This window comes from Eubalaena glacialis, chromosome 11 (assembly GCF_028564815.1).
Source record: "Eubalaena glacialis isolate mEubGla1 chromosome 11, mEubGla1.1.hap2.+ XY, whole genome shotgun sequence".
NCBI lineage: Eukaryota > Metazoa > Chordata > Mammalia > Artiodactyla > Balaenidae > Eubalaena > Eubalaena glacialis.
In genome coordinates this window covers 49,594,651-49,615,689 of record NC_083726.1, presented here as the reverse complement: position 1 = coordinate 49,615,689, position 21,039 = coordinate 49,594,651, and the positions used below count along the sequence as shown (strand labels likewise).

Here is a 21,039-nt window from a genome sequence, read left to right as displayed (position 1 = left end):
AGGAAGAACTGTTACATTAGTCTAAAACAACTTTATAAGACGACTAGCTGCACAAGCCAGTGTGGGCATTAGCTAACATAAACTGCTGCTTAGATTAATATGTTAAAATTATTAGAGAAAACTATGGGAAGTACCTGTGCTTCCACTGTTTTTTGTTAGTTGGTTAATTTTTCTCCTCTGAGCTTGTGGCACATTTACTAGGGGATTTTCCATTAGGAATGTCCTGGTCTTGAAATTTCATTTAGAATGTCATGCAGATTATAAACCCACAATCTGAAATTATGGCATTCTTATTATGGTTTCAGATGCATTTGGGGGCAGTCATATTAAGCTTTGTCTTAATCTTAGGAAGGTAACAGTAAAATGAAATAAAAAAATTTTTGTAGTCATTTGTTCCTTCTCTCATGAAAGACTAATTCTGTTTATTTCTGAATTCAACCTTGTGTTGAAATAGACTGTAAAATTGTTTTTAAAATGTTCCCCCATCCTTGTGGAGGGTGGTGTATTATAAAATCTGAGTATCTATATTAAAAGAAATATTTGTGGCATTCTTCCAGTCATAAAAGTGGGTGTGGTTTGTTCTGGAGTCCTTACCCTTAACTCGAATTCTGGTCTGTCTGCTGGTAGTAAAGAGCCTCACTTCTGATTTCTTAAAATGCATGAAAGCACATATTTTCCCTAACTAATGGGGATATCTCTGTGGTTGATGTAATCATCTCATTCTGCAACCTATTCAGCAAACATTATTGAGCACCTTCGGTGTAAGTGTTAAATTCTGGAATCACAAATTCAGGAGACTTGGAGAAAATGTGGCTTCACTAGGAACATAGTAAAACATCTGGTTAACCTTCTTATCCCTTTGCAGTGGTGGCGTCTCTTTTTTTCTGTGACATGTGGGAGCTAAGACGTTAAGAGTGGATTATTTAAATGACTGAGGATTATTTAAAATACTGATTTCTGGAGACCTGAGGAACACAGAGACCTTCCTTTTCTGTGCTAAATTAGGGGACACTTACTTGGAATCAAAGAAGACTAATAATATGGGCTCTGATAGACCCTGATCTTTCTTTGCTAGGGATATAGGTCTTAGGGTCTTAAGGAGGAAGGGAGGTGTTAAGAGTCTTCCAGAGGTGCTTTTTAAAACTTACACACACACACACACACACACACACTCCCTACGATAATCAGAGAAACTACTGCTCTGATGTCACTTAATTTCTCCCAGGCTTCTGGGTCTTCAGATTTAAATTTAATCTGACCTTGAAATGTCCCCTCCCACCATTCCCATCAGTGACTTTGTTTTGCCACCTCCTCAAATACCCTATGCATGGCTCCGTAACTTCCTATCATGCCAGGGTGTGGCCCACATGGGCCAGGCTACATCTAACAGAAACATAATATCTGATGAAAAATGTCTTATTATATGGACATACAGATGTGTGTGTTTACATTTATCTTTAGAGAGACTCATCAGTGTCTGAAAAGACACAGACCTAAATGAGTCTTGGTGTATAACCTTGCTTTATAGAAAATGAAAATGGTAGGTTTTTCAGCTCCCTTGGTAGCTAGGGTGCAAGTACTTGACATAGGACCAAGAAACAAAGGATTTTTCTAAAACAAATCTGAAAGGAAACTTTGCAGAGCCCTAGTGGCACGAATGCTTTAATGTTAAGCTGTTTATTATGTTAACTACTTCCAAAATCAAAGTGAGCAGATTCAATAGATCAGATTTAGCTCCAAATGTAAGAATGTGCTTTACCCAAGATGCCCTTTTCAGTTTTATCTGTAAAACTTGATGGAGTTTTGGGATATGTTGGGGTCTTACATTAGGTTCCCCTAATAACACTGTTTTATCATCCTCACAAATGGCCTTGACAGCTGAATCTGTTGACTAAGTGTATAAGGCGCCTGTTGAATGTTGTAAAATAGAGCAACATCAACTATGCCAGAACCAAAATTGTTTTTGATACAGCCTTAAGCATTCAGGTGGACCATCCTCAGTGATTCCTTTCAAGGTTTTTGTTGTTGTTGTTGAGGTTTTTGCATATTATTTTGCAGCTAACTAATTCATCTTTGTAAAACTATCAGACAACATGCTAACTATGTGAAATATTCTACAGCAGAAATTTTTAAATGTTTTTTAGTTACAGTCCTGTTTCTTCTTTCCCTAAACCATAGTAGACATTGATAATTGAGAACTGTACTCTTTCCCTTTGAGTCCAGAATCGTTATTAACACTGCACTCCAGGTAGCCATTAATATTTTGAGTTGCTGTTTGAGCTAAAACCCATTTGCCACCAGTGAATTAATGGACAAGATCTATCCTTATCTCTTCCAGGGCATATCAGCAAACTTTCTGTAAAGGGCCGGTTAATAAATATTTTAGGCTTTGTGGACCACGTATTCTCTGTCACAACCACTCAACTCTGCTGTGTTAGTAGGAGTAACCATAGACAGTATGCAGTTGTATGGCTGTGTTCCAACAAAACATTATTTACAAAAAACAGACATGGTGAAGTTTAGCCTGTGGGCTGGAATTAGCCAACCCCTGCTGTAGGGCAAGAAACTGGTTTTGATTCATTCAACAAATAATTGCCTTCTGTATTCCAGGCACTGTGTTAAGTGTTGGTTATGCAGCAATTAACATTGTACATAGATCTCTGGCCATGAAATATTTAAGCCTTAACTGAGTATTTTTTATGCTTTAGGCATATCCAAAGCAGCTTTTTGAGGAAAAATATGGCCTGGCCCATACATCTGCCTCATTTGTCAGTACAAGTGAGATCTTAGGCAAATACTCTAAGTGCCATGTTCTGTGGTAGTGGTGTTAACTAAAAGTAATCTCAGTATGCTTTAGATATCAGATGCTGTGGTATCAAAGTTAACGTCCTGTTATTAAAAGGGGGGGGGCTTAAGATGTGTCTATCTAGTATCTGTACTGCCTGCACATAGTAGGTACTTAGTGTTCGTATGGCGTTGTGGGATAAAACAAATTACCAGTTGTCTTAACTATCTTCTGCCAGTCTCTTGCAACTTCTTTCCTCTATGCAGCATATTGTTTCTGACCTCTTAATTATGGTTTTCATTTTATTATAGGTTTTTCTTGCAAATCAATCCATGCATTTTAAAAGGCCACATATTAATCATATTTAATAAAATGCTTAACTTTTCTAGATGTATTGTCCAGATTTCTGTTAGAACTCCTTTTATTTAAAAAGTAGCTTTAGTTTTTCTCAATATTGGTATGTTTTTCTTCAAAATATCCAGTACTGTTCATTACAAAATGAGTCAAATCTCTTGACTAATACTCAGAGATCTTCATTATCCTAACTGTAGACTCTCTTGCTATTTTTTTTTTCCTGTCCCTTTGTACCTTGAGGTCCACTCAGACCATGCTTTCTGTTGTAGTCTAATCATATTCCTATATTTTGCTGCCTTCTGTGCCTTTACTCTCACTTCTCTTTTCCCTGGTATGTTGTCTTTCATGCTGTAACTTTTAGTCATTTGCCATCTTCTTCATAAATCTGTTCCTGACCTTTTTCTGAATTTCCATAGTATTTTTGTTTTTCTCATGATATTTTCCATGATTTTTGTCTCACCTTTCTTACAAAATTGTGAGCTTCTTGAGAGCAAGTATGTTTTGTTCATTTTTGTAACCCTTGTGATCACTTGCATTTAATGCATATTCAGATACTAATTCTATGAAAGCTATACTTTTCTAATTAAGCAAGGGACAGTGTTCCTTCATGACAGATTCCTTGGATTTTTATCCAAATGAGAAAAGTTTTGTCAAAATACATTGTAAATTGTAAAGGCTATACAAATATTGTTTGTTACCATACACACTCAAACTTTGCTCTTACACTAAGTGATGTACACAGTTTGGTTTTTAATGTCCATGTTTTATTTCAGAGAAGAGTATGATCACGTTGTGAAAAAAAATAAGCTTGTAGTACATTTGCAAGGTTTTTTTTTTTTTTTATATTGATTGCTGGGAAGATGTTTTTATTTATTTATTTATTTGGTTGTGCTGGGTCTTAGTTGCGGCAGGCAGGCTCCTTAGTTGAGGCTCGCTGGCTCCTTAGTTGTGGCAGGCGGGCTCCTTAGGTGTGGCATGTGAACTCTTAGTTGCGGCATGCATGTGGGATCTAGTTCCCTGGCCAGGGATCGAACCCCAGGCCCCCCGCACTGGGAGCATGGAGTCTTAACTGCTGCACCACCAGGGAAGTCCCTGCAAGATGTTTTCTAAGCCTTCACAGTTCCACATGGTTAAAATTATGAAACATGAGAGGAAGCAAATTCCTATCAATATGTATTCCACAAAAGACGACCAGCCACCTTGTTTTTCTCAGGACTGAGGACTTCTTGGGACATAAGACTGAATGCTAAGATCAGGACTGTTGGTCACGCTGATTTCACTTTGATGTGGCTATCTTTTTTGCTTATCACTGTGTTAGCACAGTTTAATAAATGCCTGGTAACTAGACAGTTGGCTTAGTGGGAGAGGGGTGGTGGGACACTTGGGCTTTTATTTCTTAAGTTTCTGAATATTATTTATTTTGGATAGACGTTCTTTAATATTCAAATGAAAATACAAAAGTGCATTTGATTAATTAGGAATATATTTGTGTATGACATCATGGTGTCCTTATCAGAAGGTGGTGCTACTAAATTTCTTAATTAAAAATTGTATCGGGCTTCCCTGGTGGCGCAGTGGTTGAGAATCTGCCTGCCAATGCAGGGGACACGGGTTCGAGCCCTGGTCTGGAAAGATCCCACATGCCGCGGAGCAACTAGGCCCGTGAGCCACAACTACTGAGCCTGCGCGTCTGGAGCCTGTGCTCCGCAAAGGGAGAGGCCGCGACAGTGAGAGGCCCGTGCACCGCGATGAAGAGTGGCCCCCGCTCGCCGCAACTGGAGAAAGCCCTCGCACAGAAACAAAGACCCAACGCAGCCAAAAATAAAATAAATAAATTAAAAAAAAAAATTGTATCATCTGTCAGATGATTAATGCTTTATTTAAATGTACTTTATTAGATATAGCAAAGTCCTCGGCAGCTTGAAATTTTCCTCTTAAAGCGGTTTAAGCTTTGATCACAGATTAACAGAGACGGTGTTTGTAAGGAAACATCTAGGGTAGTGTGTGCCTAGTCATTCCTGTGTTGCAGTTAGCTTTTGTATGTGTTCGTGTTACGTAAATCAGAGAACACCATGGCTGAGATCTCTCTAATAGCAGGTATATAACTTAAAGTGGCTACTAAAAATTCTTACAAATTTGGTCAGCAGTTGAGCCATTGTGGGACATAAACTATTCTGAGACATGCCCTGTGCCTGGTAGTATTGATGAAAAGGAGCCATTAAAAATATTGATACTTATACCAAAAAGATGTCCTTAATTTGATTAATCTGTTGGCTAAAATAGGCTCTTCTGGGATGGTTTGCTTGGTTGTTATCCTTTCATTATCTTTCTTGTTTTAAGAATGTGAATAGAGTCCTTTTGTTACTTTAGCTTTTTATGGTTCTTTTTTTTGCCACCTTGTGAGACTTGCCAGCTTATATCGTGGACCACATTGTTGTAGAAAAATTACTTGAGCCTTTAAAGCAAGTGTATCCAACATTATATTCCTGTATAGAAATGTAAAGGTCAGATTTGGGTGATGAAAAGACTTGAGAACACAAGAAAATGGGAACATTTAGATTAAAGTCGAAAAAGAATGGTGTCCTTTTCACAAGAGAAGGAGGAAATCTGCATTTCTTTGCTTGTAGTAGTTTTTGTTGATTTTTAATAGGTACGTTTTATTTTTAGACTAGACCTTAAAAGAATGTTGAGTAAACACTGGCAGTGGTGTCACCATAGCCGTAGTATCTATTTATTCCTAGAGAAATCAGAAATAGGATGTAAGGTGCTTACTTCTGCCCTGTTTACAGAAGGCTTAAGATAAAGCGGAAAAGGACCAAGGACCAAGTCCAAAGACACAGTCTAGGCAAGTGATTTTTATATGTTATGGTTTATTGTACATACAATACAAGCTAGTCACTGAGTATTTTACACTGAGAAGCTCATTAAGCCTAGAAAGATTTTTGGTTTTGTACAGTGCTAATTTTTTCTGTTCATGTTTCTTTTTCTCGTAAACTGGCAAAAGACTCCATCAAAGTTCATTAGATAAAGGCTTACAACTAAAATTATAAAACCTTAAATTGAGATTTGTAATCGTCTAAATAAATTGTATATTGCAAATTAATACACCAGAAATATTGAGTGAAACAAATTACACATGGTGCATTTATAATCTTCCTAAACAAATCAGTGTCCGTTCTGTACCTGAAGCCTTTTGAACACAGGCATTGAGCATCTTCTTTCTAATCGCTTTAAGAATAAAAGATGCTACTGCCATGTCCATACTATTGTCAGTTTTTCCTCCACTGTCTTTGAGAACTATTCCAAAAAATAAAAGATACCTACTAAACCAAGTGTGTTCCTCTTAGGTTCCCTATCTGGTTTAATGGTGTCACTATCCATCTGTTTGATCATGCTGCATCTCATCTTCCTTTCCTCACCCAGTGTTGTCTGTCCCCATGTTCTCTTGATTCTGACTTAGAAATTTCTCAAATATCCTTTCTCTTCATTCCTTCTGCCACTACCCTGACTTAGGTCACCATCTCTTACCTGCAGTAAACTCTACTGAATTCCCAGAGTTCAGGAAACTAATACTCTGCTTCTGTATTCTTTCTAAAACACAGATATGTTCATATCATTTCCCAGCTTGCAAACTTTGTTTCTCAGTTTCTTATAGAATGCAGGTCAAGGCTCCCCTTCCTCTTGTACCTAACCCCCTTCCCCATGTACTCATGATGTAATGAATTCTCTCATGCTAGTCCTTTTTCCTGGAATGCCCTTACCTCTCAGTGAACCTCCCTATTCCCTTAAAATATCCACTGGTCTGGCTTAAATATCCACTTAGTGAAACCTTGCCTGATATATCCTTACAGGCAGACAGTTCTCTTCTCTGCACCCATAGCATTTTGTTCTGTAAAATTGTCTTGATTGCGAGCTAACACAGTACAAACACTATAAACATTTTAAAGTTCCATACTTACAAAGCATCTTCTGGGATGTAAAAGCCACTGAAATATAGCTGTCATATTTGTTTTTTCTCAAATTTCTGGAATGCCCTACCTCTTTGTCTTCACAGTTAAAACTAACATCTCTGATCTGTTCATGGATATTCAAGTGTATAATAAGTTAACATTTTCCCTTCATATTTGCATCCTGTATCCCCCTTTTTTCCACATGAGAAATGAGAGCTCTTATGAGGTAATGGAGTGGAGAGAATGGAGTTGATTTCAGAGACATCAGGGTAGAATGTATCAGACTTGGTAATGGGGTGGAGAAGAGAGACAAATGACAACTCAGGGTATACAATTTTCTGTAGTATAGTATAGTATGCTTTTGAAGTCTTTTAGGTGCTTCAAGTTTTAAGCACTGTAGACAGCTAGATAGGATAAAAAAATTTTCAAGTACCATTTACTGACTGCTTATTATGTGTTACTCATTGTGTTAAGCATTTTGCATGGAATAATTTATTTTATTTGAAATTTTTCTAATTTTAAGAAGTACTGTTTTTTCCCATTTTCAAATGAGGAAATGAGGCACAGAGAGGTTAAAATAACATGACCAAGGTCACTTAGCTAATATGTGTTAGAACCAGCATTCTGATTCAGGAAATCAGATCTAAAGTCTATGCTCTTTTTTTTTTTTTTTTAATGTATTTATTTTTGGCTGCGTTGGGTCTTTGTTGCTGCGTGCTGGCTTTCTCTAGTTGCAGCGAGCGGGGGCTACTCTTCATTGCACTGCACAGGCTTCTCATTGTGGTGGCTTCTCGTTGAGGAGCATGGGCTCTAGGCGCGCGGGCTTCAGTAGTTGTGGCATGTGGGCTCAGTAGTTGCGGCACACGGGCTTAGTTGCTCCACGGCATGTGGGATCTTCCCAGACCAGGGCTCGAACCCATGTCCCCTGTGTTGGCAGGTGGATTCTTAACCACTGCGCCACCAGGGAAGTCCTGTGCTCTTAACTGTTGTTATATTTTCCTATTTTACCATTTGTTTGTTTGTTTTTTCAATTTAAAATACAGTTAACTAAGGCCTCCGTGTGAGTGAGTGAGTGAGTGTGTGTGTGTGTGTATCAGATTCTAAGATATATAGCAAATAATAAAGTTAATGTCCATACTTGTGTTACCTAAATTCAGTTCGGAAGATACAGCAGATTTTGAGTTATTATGTATGCCTATAGAATTTACAGCTAGATCTGACAAGAGGAGAAAAACTGACAGGTTAATTTTTAGGACATGTCCAAGGAGCTGGGGAGCAGGGGAGAGGAATCTGTCAGATCCCTCCAAATCCAACCTGTTTGCAGGGATCTGATAGAAACTAATATGGTGATCTTGAGCCCCCATTATTTCTTCTTGCCTGATTTTGAAACATTTTTGGGATCTCCGTTTTTTTGTCACTTAACTACCTTGCTCACGTATTGTTGACTGAGAAATCTATTAAGATTTCTTTATATGGTTCTTCTGCAGTTGTCAGATTACTGATAAATTTTTATACTGTAGTTAATATATACTCTCAGAGGTGTGATCAAGTACTGAACTTTGAAAGGTAACTACAGTGAAAAGTCCAATAATAAAACTGGAAGCATGACTTTAAATTGCGTGTCATAGTATATGTTGGAATAAGCTTCATTTACTGGCAATATTAGTCCATGAAAAGGGCAAAGGAAGAATTTTTTTCCTCCATGAGGTGTTATAAATATGGTCAGAATAGAGAAAATGCTGTAAAACAGTTTGACAGTCTACAAATTCTATGCTCGACTAGATTTAGAAATGTAGTTCACAGAGAAGACCTTGGCAGAATTTAAGTTAGTAAGATTGGAAACATTTTTAAAAGAGGGTGTGAGGTAATGTTTGGACCTCTTAATTTTTCCTCCAAAAAATAATTTTTTAATCTGCTCAGAAGTTTTGAACACTGTCATTGTGTCCAAAAGATTAGTCCAGTTTCTTTTAACATTTGAATTAGTTAATTTTATTTAGGAGTGAGAAGAGAGCACAGTAATCCTCTTTAGCTGCTAAAATACTACTTCGGGAGTTGGAGGCGGAAAGGAGAAATCAAGTGTCATCTCCTCAGAAGGTGTTCAGTGGGAGAAGTAGTGTCACTTGACTTCAGGAACCAGTAGTTAAGTGTTTTTACTTAGCCCTTTATTTATAATTTAAGATCACAGAATTTCAAACTGGGGGGGTATGAAAGGGGGGTCGTAGCTAAACAACTTGAGGATAGGAAAATTGCTAGAGTTACCAATGTTTTGGGAGAATCTTAATTTGACTGTAGCTATTTAGAGAATTTTAATGGAAAGGAACTATGAGATGTCGCTGATTACTTTTTAAGTATTGATTCTTATTATCTATTTTTTACATTTATTAATGAGACTGATTTAAAGAATAAGTCAGATTAAAAATAATAATAAAGAATAAGTCAGATTATGGGGTTGAGAGTAGGTGTCTCTGGAACCCAAAAGTTGTTGGTTTTAATACTATTCCTGCTGTAGAGCCTTTTTCTTTTTTTTTTTTGATTCCTGGCTGCTTTGGGTCTTCGTTGCTGCGCACGGGCTCTCCCTAGCTGCGGTGAGTGGGGGCCACTCTTTCATTGCGGTGCGCAGGCCTCTCATCGCGGTGGCCTCTCCTGTTGCGGAGCACGGGCTGTAGGCCCTGGGCTTCAGCTGCTCCGCGGCATGTGGGATCCTCCCGGACCAGGGCCCGAACCCATGTCCCCCCGCACTGGCAGGGAGACTCCCAACCACTGCACCACCAGGGAAGCCCAGAGCATTTTCTTTTCTACTGAAATTACAATTCCTGCAGGGCAAATATAAGAAACTAATATTAAAAAAGATATTTTTTTTATATGCCCAAAGCATCTCATATATTCTTTCTTCTCCTCCCCTCCCCTTCTCTCTTTTCCTTTTCTTTTTTTCTTTATTTATTTTTTTGGCCAAGTTGCACTGCATGCGGGATCTTCGTTCCCCAACCAGGGATCAAACCCATGCCCCCTGCAGTGGAAGTGTGGAGTCTTAACCACTGGAACTCCAGGGAAGTCCCCTCATTTTTTTTTTTTTTTTAAGTCTTCTCTTTTTTATTATTATTAATTTATTTATTTTATTATTTGTGGCTGCATCGGGTCTTCGTTGCTACACTCAGGCTTTCTCTGGTTGTGGCTAACGGGGGCTACTCTTTGTTGCAGAGCGCGGGCTTCTCATTGTGGTGGCTTCTCTTGTTGCGGAGCATGGGTTCTAGGCGCGCGGGCTTTGGTAGTGGTGGCTCGCGGGCTCAGTAGTTGTGGCTCGCGGGCTCTGGAGCGCAGGCTCAGCAGTGGTGGCGCACGGGCTTAGTTGCTCTGCGGCATGTGGGATCTTCCTGGACCAGGGCTCAAACCCGTGTCCCCTGCATTAGCAGGCGGATTCTTAACCACTGTGCCACCAGGGAAGTCCCCCTCATTTTTTTTTTTTTAATTTTTTAAATTTTATTTATTCATTTATTTTTGGCTGTGTTGGGTCTTCGTTTCTGTGCGAGGGCTTTCTCTAGTTGCGGCAAGCGGGGGCCACTCTTCATCGCGGTGCGCGGGCCTCTCACTATCGTGGCCTCTCTTGTTGCGGAGCACAGGCTCCAGATGCGCAGGCTCAGTAATTGTGGCTCACGGGCCCAGTTGCTTCGCGGCATGTGGGATCTTCCCAGACCAGGGCTCGAACCCGTGTCCCCTGCATTAGCAGGCAGATTCTCAACCACTGCGCCACCAGGGAAGCCCCCCTCATTTTTTTTTAATGTCAAGAATTCCATTGGAATTCATGACATCTGTCAATAACTGATGAACTTAAATGGCAATTTACCTAAAAAAGTAACTTGTTAGTGGTCTTTTAAAAATCTAAGTAGTTCTTTCCTTTGCTGGAAACGAATTATTAGTCTTTAGATAGTCATTCTTTTATTCAACAAACATTTCTAGACCAAATAGGGAACACCAAAATAAATAAATAATGGCCACTCTGCATCTGGTTGATGATGGTAATAACTAACACTTAAGGCTTTTATAGATAATATATGTTCTTATTTAATCTGCCCATCAACTCTGTGAAATTGGTATTATCATTGTCCATATTTTACACAAAAAAACACAAGCCTAGAAATAAGTGACAGGTCACTTGTAAATTGCATAGGTGGCCAGTTCTAGGTCTTCTTATTTCTAGAATCCATGTTTTACCACCCTGGACTACAAAGGTAGTATAATTTTTACTTTTATGGTATAAGGAAAAACTAAGTTTGGTCCTCAAACTTAGCCAAATGGCTTCTTTATTTATTGATAATGAATTAGCCACAGTTGGTTAAGGAATGTCTCTAAAAATATCAGTTGATTATTTGTTTTGCTTAAAATATAGGATTGCTTTGTGTTGCTGAAACATAGGTCCATCATTTAAAAAAAAGAATCATTGTATTTGCTTTTCAAGATAATCTTGATTTCAAGCATTTTCAAGGTAACCTTGTGGATACAAATTTTGTTACTGGATTAATATAACGAAAGTTTCCTTAATTCCTTTGGTTTGATGGTGTATTATATTTTGTCCTGGATAGAATTAAAGCAGTCTTTAATTAGAATCTATTATTCAATGTTTTATGGGTCAGCCTTGTGACATTTGGTCCCCACTCCACATTTTTTGCATATTTTGTATATAGACTTTTCCTTTACAACCACTTTTTCCTTTTTATATTTTACTTCCCAGTCTTAATCCCCATAATCAGTATGTATAATCCCCTATACAACCAATCTCTTCATTTGGGGTGATAGTTGAAGAGAAGTATATTTCCTGAGGGAGAATCTCATGCCCATGCCCTAATCTTAAATTACTTTGAAAGAAAGCTTAACTGCACAAAGCATCTTGGACTAGCATGCCAGAAGGAAGAAGAAAATGTAGAAGGCGTTTGCATCTTGCCTTGGTTGAATGCCCAGTAGTTGTTGACGGATTTTCCCATAGGACAGCCTATGAATAGGGAGATTGTCCTTATTGTTTCCAGTCTTTTTATTTAGTTTTATCTATATTATATTTGAAAGATGATAATTCTAAAATGTCTATATAATATTAAACCTGCATTATGAAGTTAGGAAAAGAATATTTACATTATCATTAAATTTTATTACAAACATAGAATTTTACAATTGACCCTTGAACAACACGAGGGTTAGGTGGACCGATCCACATGCAGTCGAAAATTCAAGTATAACTTTACAGTCAGCCCTGAGCATCCAAGGAGTCAACCAACCTCCAATTGTGTAGTACGTATTTATTTTTAAAAATTCATGTATAAGTGGATCCCACATGGTTCAAACCCATGTTGTTTGAGGGTCAACTGTGTATCGTTTTTTTATATTAAGAAGAGGGAATATAACATTAGGATACTTCAAAAATTATATCTGTGTATAATTCTTCAAAACTTGATGTAACAATGCATTTTGGAATTGAAAGGGACCTTAGAGTTAATCCAGTCCAGAAGTAAAAAACTGGTGTCCAAATCTCCATAACTCAAATAGATTTGTTGGTTTTCACAATATTCACAGTTTTTAGGATTTGAAAGGCTTTAGCTGTATAAGCATTCACTCTATTTGGCCGCAATCCACACCATTCCCTAATATTAACACCTTGCTGCTTGAGGCATTTACATGCCTACCTGGCTGAGTAAGACACCTCTGCTCAATACTTCACTTTCCCTTATTTCCTCATTTTACAGACAAAGGAACCTGGAAATTGAGAATAAAGTTATTTATCTCAAATTATTTAACTTCTAAAATAGAGCCAAGCCTCTTAAATCACAAGATAATGTTGCTTTCTACAGCTTTTTTTCTCCTCTTAGAAGACAAGGTAGTGTATAATTAAGTCCTAAAGTATTTGGTGCAGCCTGTCAGAAAGAGGAACGATCACTGTGGGCTGAGATAGTGCGAGGAATACTTCAAAGGTGTTTCCTTGACACTACCCTCCTAAGGACTGCATCCTGAGTATTTGTGAGTCAGGAGCATTCTATTCTATTCTGATCTATGTGTTATTCTTTCTACACAATGGGGGGAATCATGAATATCCTCCTGTCCAGAGCTGGCAAAGGAAATCACCGAGGGGCATTTTGTACATGTTGAATAATGGTACCTCATGAGACCAGCTAATGTTTAGATTCCTCCAGAAATCCCATTTATACCCCTATTAGCAAAAGAAGAAGGGGCATTGAAGCCATGAGCTCTCTCGTGGATCCTAGACAAATCTCTGTGACTCTCCCAAATCCGAATTTAACTTCAGCCACAAATTAGTTGGAACATTAACCCACCAAAAATATTGATTTAAAAATACTGAACAGAACAAAGCCTAATGGTAGAGTGTTTTGTTAAAAATAGGATTTAATATCAATTTGTTGAAATGACTGGGTACTGAGCTATATAATCTCTCCATTCCCACACTATCTCCCTTAACTTGTTTTATACGTTTTTCTCCGTAGTGCTTGTCAAATTAACATATTTTATATTGATTTTATTTGTTTCCCCCCCCCGGGGCAGTAAATTATTGGGGCAGTGTCTTTTATTCACTGCTTTATTCGCTTTGCCTGGAACAGAGCCTAACATACAGAAGGCACTCACATATGAATGTTGAATATTGAATGCTATAATACAGTAATCTTGATTAGAAGGTGTCATGTCTTAGATTTTCTTTTTTAATCCTCAGGTTCTAGCACAATTCTGGGTTCAGAGTAGGTCTTCAGTAAATGTCAACATGAAGTAAATAGCCAAGAGGTTTTTTTAGTACATCTGTTTATCATTTTGTAATGCTTTTTAAAATTCCCCCGATGATATTTAGATTTACTCTTATAGTTTTTAATTGGGGACAGTAATATCTGAACTTGGGTGTGCCCTAGGTCTTGTTAATGAAAAATATGCAATATAGAATGGTAGATAATTGAATCAGTTGTTTGCTTTTTTATATAGTGAATACATTTAGACTAAAACTTTACTGAATTTTTATTTTCTTTGACTCATAAATGTCTTCAGAATTTTCTGCTCAGAATCTTTATAGCATCCATTATTGTTTTGTATTTTTGTAAAAATGCCAGTCATTTCTGATTGATGAAATATTATCTTAGATAAATTTACTGAACTTTATGTAGAATATGATTGTGTCTTCTTTTCTCAACTTTCATTTCAAGCAATTACAAAGCAGCCACTGAAACTTGACTTGAGAAGGAACCCTAGGGGTTTTATTTTCTTGTCTTTACATGTCTTTGCTATGATTTTCTCTGAGACTAGAATTAAACACTTGCTTAAACTGATAAAAAGAACCAATGAAAGCAAAGATAAGTCTCTAATGTATCACTTACTTTGATTCATCCAGGAGTTGGTTGTAGTCATACAGATTTTAGGGGATCTATATAAGTAACTAAAATTAGGAATCTTTAAATGCAAATGACATATAATACCGAAAATTACCCCCCAAATTTTTTTATTCAAAGATAAGTAGCAGAAATAGTCACACATTTGAAAAATTAGTGTAGAAAATGCTTCCAGTTGTAACCATAGTGGAATTTTCCGTGTTTTGATAGTTCTTTACAAATTTAATTGATTTTCTTCATCTGGAATGTTAGATGGTTGGAGAAGCTGTGTGAATCATGCTTCATATTTATAACTAGATAAATGTCTACTTGTATATATGCACTTTCTCGCTGATGAAGTATAAATGAGAAATGGCACTATTGATAAATTCATTTTGCACGTATTCTATGTTCTTGCCTGTTTAGCCACCCCAAAAAAAATGGGGATTTGAGATTCCCTCATTAACTAATGAGTTAATATAATTGGTGAGTTCATAGATTAAAGCTTGATTCTAATAATTCTGGAATTTCAGATTAACATATAAACAGGTTATTGTTAATTTATAATTCATTACAGATAACTTCCAAACTGCATTCAGATTTTTTGGATAAATGCCATTACGTACAAGAAATGCCATAAAAGAGAGCATATATAAACCAACAAAATCAGATCCCATCGCCTACAATGGAAATCAAACTAGAATGTTTTACAGTTGACCAATAGCACCATAATTCTTGGCAAAATGTTTAGCCGAGATATCCGCCATTGCTGACATCTTCATCTAACACTTTTTGATGGTGTTGCCCTTAACTTGAAGGTTGTTAAAGTCTCTTTCAGTGTCAGTTTTTCTGTTGATTATAAAATAGTTTTAATTGTTCTTCCCATCTCTTTAAATAGCAGTCCACTGCAATAATACATAATAGTCAAAACTCTGTTAATTTTTTTTTACTGAAGTATAACTCACAATGTTATATTAGTTTCAAGTGATTCAACGTTTATATACATTATGAAAGTTAGGAGATGATCACCATGATGTCTAGTTACCATCTGTCAGTAATTTCTAATATACTTCTAATAATTTCTAAGATACTTTGTATCTTTTTGTGTGTGTCTTAATCCTTATTTCCTACTTATGTACAAGAAGACACAACAGATCAGCAGGCTTCTCAGAATACAATCCAAGTACTTAGAACTTAAATCCTTTGCTACCCTATTTATCTTTTCTTTCTAGATTTTTTAGCATGATAATTAATAAAAAAGATAAATACTGCTTCGACATAAGAGAGGAAAATGTTTAAAATGTCAATATTTACATTGTATAGAGTATTTCTTTTTCTATAAAGCACTGAAAATAATAAGTTTAATTTTGTAATGTTTAGTAGTCAATTCTTAGCCCTTTTTGAGAAGAGGCATACTAGTTATTAAGGTTTAAAAATAGAATTGAAAGAATTTTAATTGGTTCTTCTTTTAAGCTTGTCTGTTTTCTTTAAACATACGTCACAATCAGCATGTTATTTATCTGAAAAATACTTTTTTTGCCAACGTCAGTATTTTATAATTATAATTCATTGTGAGTTGATTGACAGGCTAAACTTGGCATTTTTGATTTTCTAATGGCCACTTTGTTTTCGTGGTTTTATTGAGATAAAATTGACGTACAAGTGCTGTATAAGCTTAAGGTGTACAGCATAATGAATTGACTTAGTTGCATCATGAAATGATAGCACAATAAGTTAGTGAACATCCATCATCTCGTATAGATACAAAATTAAAGAAATAGAAAATAATATTTTCCTTGTAATGAGAACTCCTAAGATTTATTACTCTATTAGCAACTTTTCTATAACATAAGCAGTGTTATATTTATCATGTTGTACATTACATCCCTAGTATGCACTTATAACTGGAAGTTTATACCTTTTGACTGCCTTCATCCAATCCCCCCCCTTTTTTTAAATGCCAATAGTTACCAATATTTTTAAGTTACAATTAAAATGGAGTAATTACAAGACAACTCCACAATTCCTCTTTCACCTTTCAGTTTTAATTTTCATTTGTGTATTTTAAAAAGTTACTGTTCATTAGTAATAAAACTGTCAGAAAAAACATAAGCAAAAGAAGAAAGACAATCCACCACCATATATTTACATAAATAAAGTTCAAAAGAATTAAAATTCATTTTACATTACAAGCTCAAGATTTTCTCACTACTCCTAAAGTAGTAATACTGAAATTCATCCCAGGTTGTCAGAATTACAGTCTGCATAACTTTGAAGTACAATAAAGTATATTGACTCGCATAATTAATATTAAGGGTCAGGGAAAACACCAATAGTAAAGGATTTTTGCATAGTAATGTTTTTTAAAGACTTACAGGAGAGTAATTTCCCAGTCTTTCTCCCTAAACTACATTTTAAAATGATTCAAAATACTGATATATAATTAGCTTTTTGTATTGACACGGGAGTTTGCTATAAGGTACATTCAAGTTTCAGAGATGTTAAAATGTATTCTAAAAGTGCCTCTTAGATGATACTTAAATAGTAAGTATAGCTAAAGAATTATAATATAGTTCAGTTGATTTTAACATGTTCCAAACTGGTTGTAGTGACAGGAGGACTAAATTAAGGATAGAAACCCACATATGATTGGAAAATAGTTTTAGGCTATGCATTGTATCTCTTTGTCTAACTAGAGGAAACTTTATAAATTAGACAAAAGCTGGATAGCAGCCCTCCTCCTGCATTCTTAATGTTTTGTTAAGCTAGTAGGTGAAAGGGTAGAGCAGTGATTCTCAACTGAGGGAACATCAGTTCTGCTACACTGTACTGAGCAGTAGCCCAGACCATTGCTGTTATAATTACTTTAAAAGCTATCTTTTATTGATTATTACTATGTGTACGTGGTCTTGAGGGAAATCACTATATTTCATTCTCTAATTAGTTGAGCACATACTATATGTCAGTCACTGTTTGAGGTTCGGGGATATTATAAAACAGACAAAAATTGTTGTTTTTGTGGAGTTTATGCTCTTGTGTATCCATCTCACAACTTTACCATGTAGGCATTACTGTCTTCATTTTCCCTGTAAGGAAAGTGAAGCTCTGAAAGGTTTCATGACTTGCCCAAGGTTATACAGAACGAGGATTTAAAACTTAGGTGCTGTGAACCACTATGCTATGCTGTCAGAATTGTCCCTCTTTTGGAGTTCAGTGAAAGAGAACAATTGTTCTCAATGTCTCAAACAGCAGTTATCACAAATCCCTTTGAAATTCTGATATAACTCTACCCATCTTAAAATTGTGCATGAAATTTTAAAAACAGAAGTAATGGTCATTGCCAGTCAATCAGAGTTGGCATTCATAATGAAATCCACTTTTTATCCCAGGCTTAGAATATGTAAACAGTTTTTCAAAGCTGGTGTAGTAGAAGGCAGAGATTTGAAAAACAGGTATTAGTTCAAATTTTGGCTTTCATACTGCTAGACTTTTTTTTTTTTAAGGAAAATAATATCCGTAGTATTGGTATTTATTAGGATTTAAATAAAAATATTTTGGTTGTTTGTCCATATAAGGAAATATTGGCCAAAAAAATTAATGAAAGAGAATGACTGTTCATTTGTGGTTCTTACTTATCAGTGTTCCTTGTTAGAAAGCTGCTTATTGGTAAGTTAGATGTGTTTTGTCACTATGTTTTTAAATTTGAAAGTCTATTGATGACTTTCGTATTTCCTACTTCAAAACTTGAAATGTTTTCAATTTCCTGTGATCTTAGAGATCTGCAGTAAAAATTCTTGGTTGAGTTACTAAAATTAAAACAAATTGATAAGCGTTATTTATAATATCCACAAGCTGGAAACAAACCAAATGTCCATGAACGGGTGAATGGATAAAGAAAATGTTATCTATATCCATACAGTGGATCTGCTTTTTATCAATAATAAGAGATAGAAGGAACAAATTACTGATAGAAGCAATAATATGGATGAACCTGACTCATTCTAGCAACAAGTAATACTCATTTATGGATAAATGAAGCAACTGGGAAGTAGGACCCCAGGCATCGCATTAAGAAATGCAGTTCCCATAAATGTTTACTTTTTATAGTCAGTATGTACAAGTTTCCTCACCCATAGGCCCCCATTTCTTAGAAAACAAAGACCTTTTGGTTTAATTTTTCTTTCTAGCTTGTTTACTTTGTGAGGATCTCTGAAAATGCTCAACTATTGCAGATTTTCTAATTTTCCATTTTCAGTTTCCTATTCAGGTCTGAGCCCATTTACAGAAAGAAGGGACATGTTTCCCTTTAAAATTTCCTAAAGTCAATTTTTATTTTGTTTCCTATCAAGTAGTGTTCATTTTGTTTACAATATTAAATGTTGACCAATCTACCCCTGAAATAGTGTATTTCCTAAATAGGTTCTTGTTCTTTCAAGGCCAATTTTTTTTTAACAGGCTGGACTGTTTGAATCTGGTCTTTACTATCCTGCTGCTTTTAACCTTTTTCCCCTATGATGAAATTAAGTAATTACTAAGTAAGTTGGGATTCTGCAACAAATTTCTGTCAGTCTACCTGAGATTTAGAAAAATCTTTAAACATAACTCCCAACTAAATTCTAGACTAGTCTTTCAATTCAGTTTCTATAGCTCTGACTTCTACTCCAGCAATTTAAAGAGGCTGTTGTTTAGTATAATTTTTCCTTTGCTGAGAAACCCCCAAGAAAGGTAGTTCATTTCAGAGGTATGGGTAAGGAACAGATGGAATAGAAGGGTATTGTGCATAGTATAAAGAGACAATGATTCGGGGAGGGTAGGTTTCCAAAGGTTTGAACAGGGGAGTAAAGAGAGACAATCTTAGTCATTTTATTTTGAGGCTTCAGAATACCAATTAGAGAAGTTGATTATTGAATGTTATTTTTGTCTCATAATTTTTCTATATTTATAATTCCTCTTAAAGTATTAATTTTGACATTGTAAAAGTTGGCCGTAAGTCCTGTTGTTATGTTGCAGTTGTCAAAGTCACTGTTTTTGTAATTTACCAATGTAAGTGCAAGAGTCAAGATTATATTGGAAGTTTATAAAAGACACAGAAGTTTTCCCTAGAAAAGGTATGGCCTTGGCAAATAAGAGATCACTAGAGTGAAGAAAACGGTGTTGGGGTAATTAAGTGGGAAGAGGCACATTGGGAAACTGGGTAATGGAAGTGTTTTAAATCTTTTTCTAATATAAATTTTCAAATATTTATTTATTTATTTATTTATTTTGCTGTGTCGGGTCTTAGTTGCGGCACACGGGATCCTTCGTTACAGTGTGCAGGCTTCTCTCTAGTTGTGGCGCGCCGTCTCAGTAGTTGCGGCGCACAGGCTCAGTTGCCCCATGGCATGTGGGATCTTAGTTCCCCGACCAGGGATGGAACCCGCATCCCCTGCATTGGAAGGCAGATTCTTAACCGCTGGACCACCAGGGAAGTCCCTGGAAGTGTTTTAAATCTGAATGAGGGCTGTGTTTGTGGTTGTGAGGGTATTGGCATATGCCAAAACTCATTTAACTGTATGCTTAAGATCTGCTTGTTTTACTGGATGTAAATTATTCCTAAATAAAAATGACTTAAGAGTGCTTTAAATTTTTTTTTCCATTGGGGCTTTTTTTTTTTTTTTTCCGGCTGTGTCAGGTCTTAGTTGAGGCACGTGGGATCTTTGTTGCCGTGCGCAGGCTTCTCTCTAGTTGTGGCGCATGGGCTCCAGAGGGTGGGCTCCAGAGCATGCGGGCTTAGTTGCTGCCCTGGGGCATGTGGGATCTTAGTACCCCAACCAGGGATCGAATCCGCATCCCCTGCATTGGAAGACGGATTCTTAACCACTGGACCACCAGGGAAGTCCCCATTGAGGCATTTTATTTGCATGTTTGTATTACATCCCTAGAAAAAGAATCCCAGGATTTTCTCTCTTGTGTTTTTATCTTGCTTCTTCATGGTCCGTGGTGCCATCTGAAGTTGTCAGCTCAGTGAAACCAAACTGATAGGACAGGAGCAGGTTTTTCTGCCATTTTTCTAGGTCTTTGAGTTGCACATCAAATCTAGGGACTGATCACTTCACACTTGTTTGACCTGCCTGTGAGGTTCACAGCAGTTTTCCCAGCCCTGTGATCATTGATTTCAAATTCGCTAATGTAACCATGCTTCATTATCACAGAAACTGGATGATGACTTGGGAGCACAGCCTAATAAGAACCTGGCACTTGCCTCTCCTTTCAGCATTATTGATGCTCTTGAGAGCATCAGCTAGGACTTTCGTGTGCACCATTATATCAGCACAGAAAGATGGCAGAAAGTTAAAAATTTTTTTTAACAAATGTGTCCTTACAAACAGATTCTCAGGTTCCCTGATCAAGCAGAAGTTAGGAAGGTGCCGCATAATAAACCCCATGGTTATTGACCTTGTAATGCTGTCATGAAAGTTTAAGTGACCCGAGATGAAGTTTGGCCCATCACTCAACTTTGCCTGAATTGGTCACTGTTTTTACTCATCTTTAACCTTTAGTGCTTGGGGCCAGTTTGAATTGCATTGCAGACTATCAGGCCTATGCGTCCATCCATTCCACACGG

General features: G+C 36.7%; 1 protein-coding gene and 1 pseudogene across 4 annotated transcripts in view; one reads left to right on the top strand and one right to left on the bottom strand.

Annotated features, from left to right (window-relative positions):
* Positions 1 to 21,039, top strand: part of RAP1B (RAP1B, member of RAS oncogene family) — a 46,202-nt gene that overhangs the window by 12,229 nt on the left and 12,934 nt on the right. The gene's annotated exons all lie outside the window — the stretch shown is intronic.
* Positions 20,353 to 20,737, bottom strand: LOC133100748 (small ribosomal subunit protein uS8-like; annotated as a pseudogene).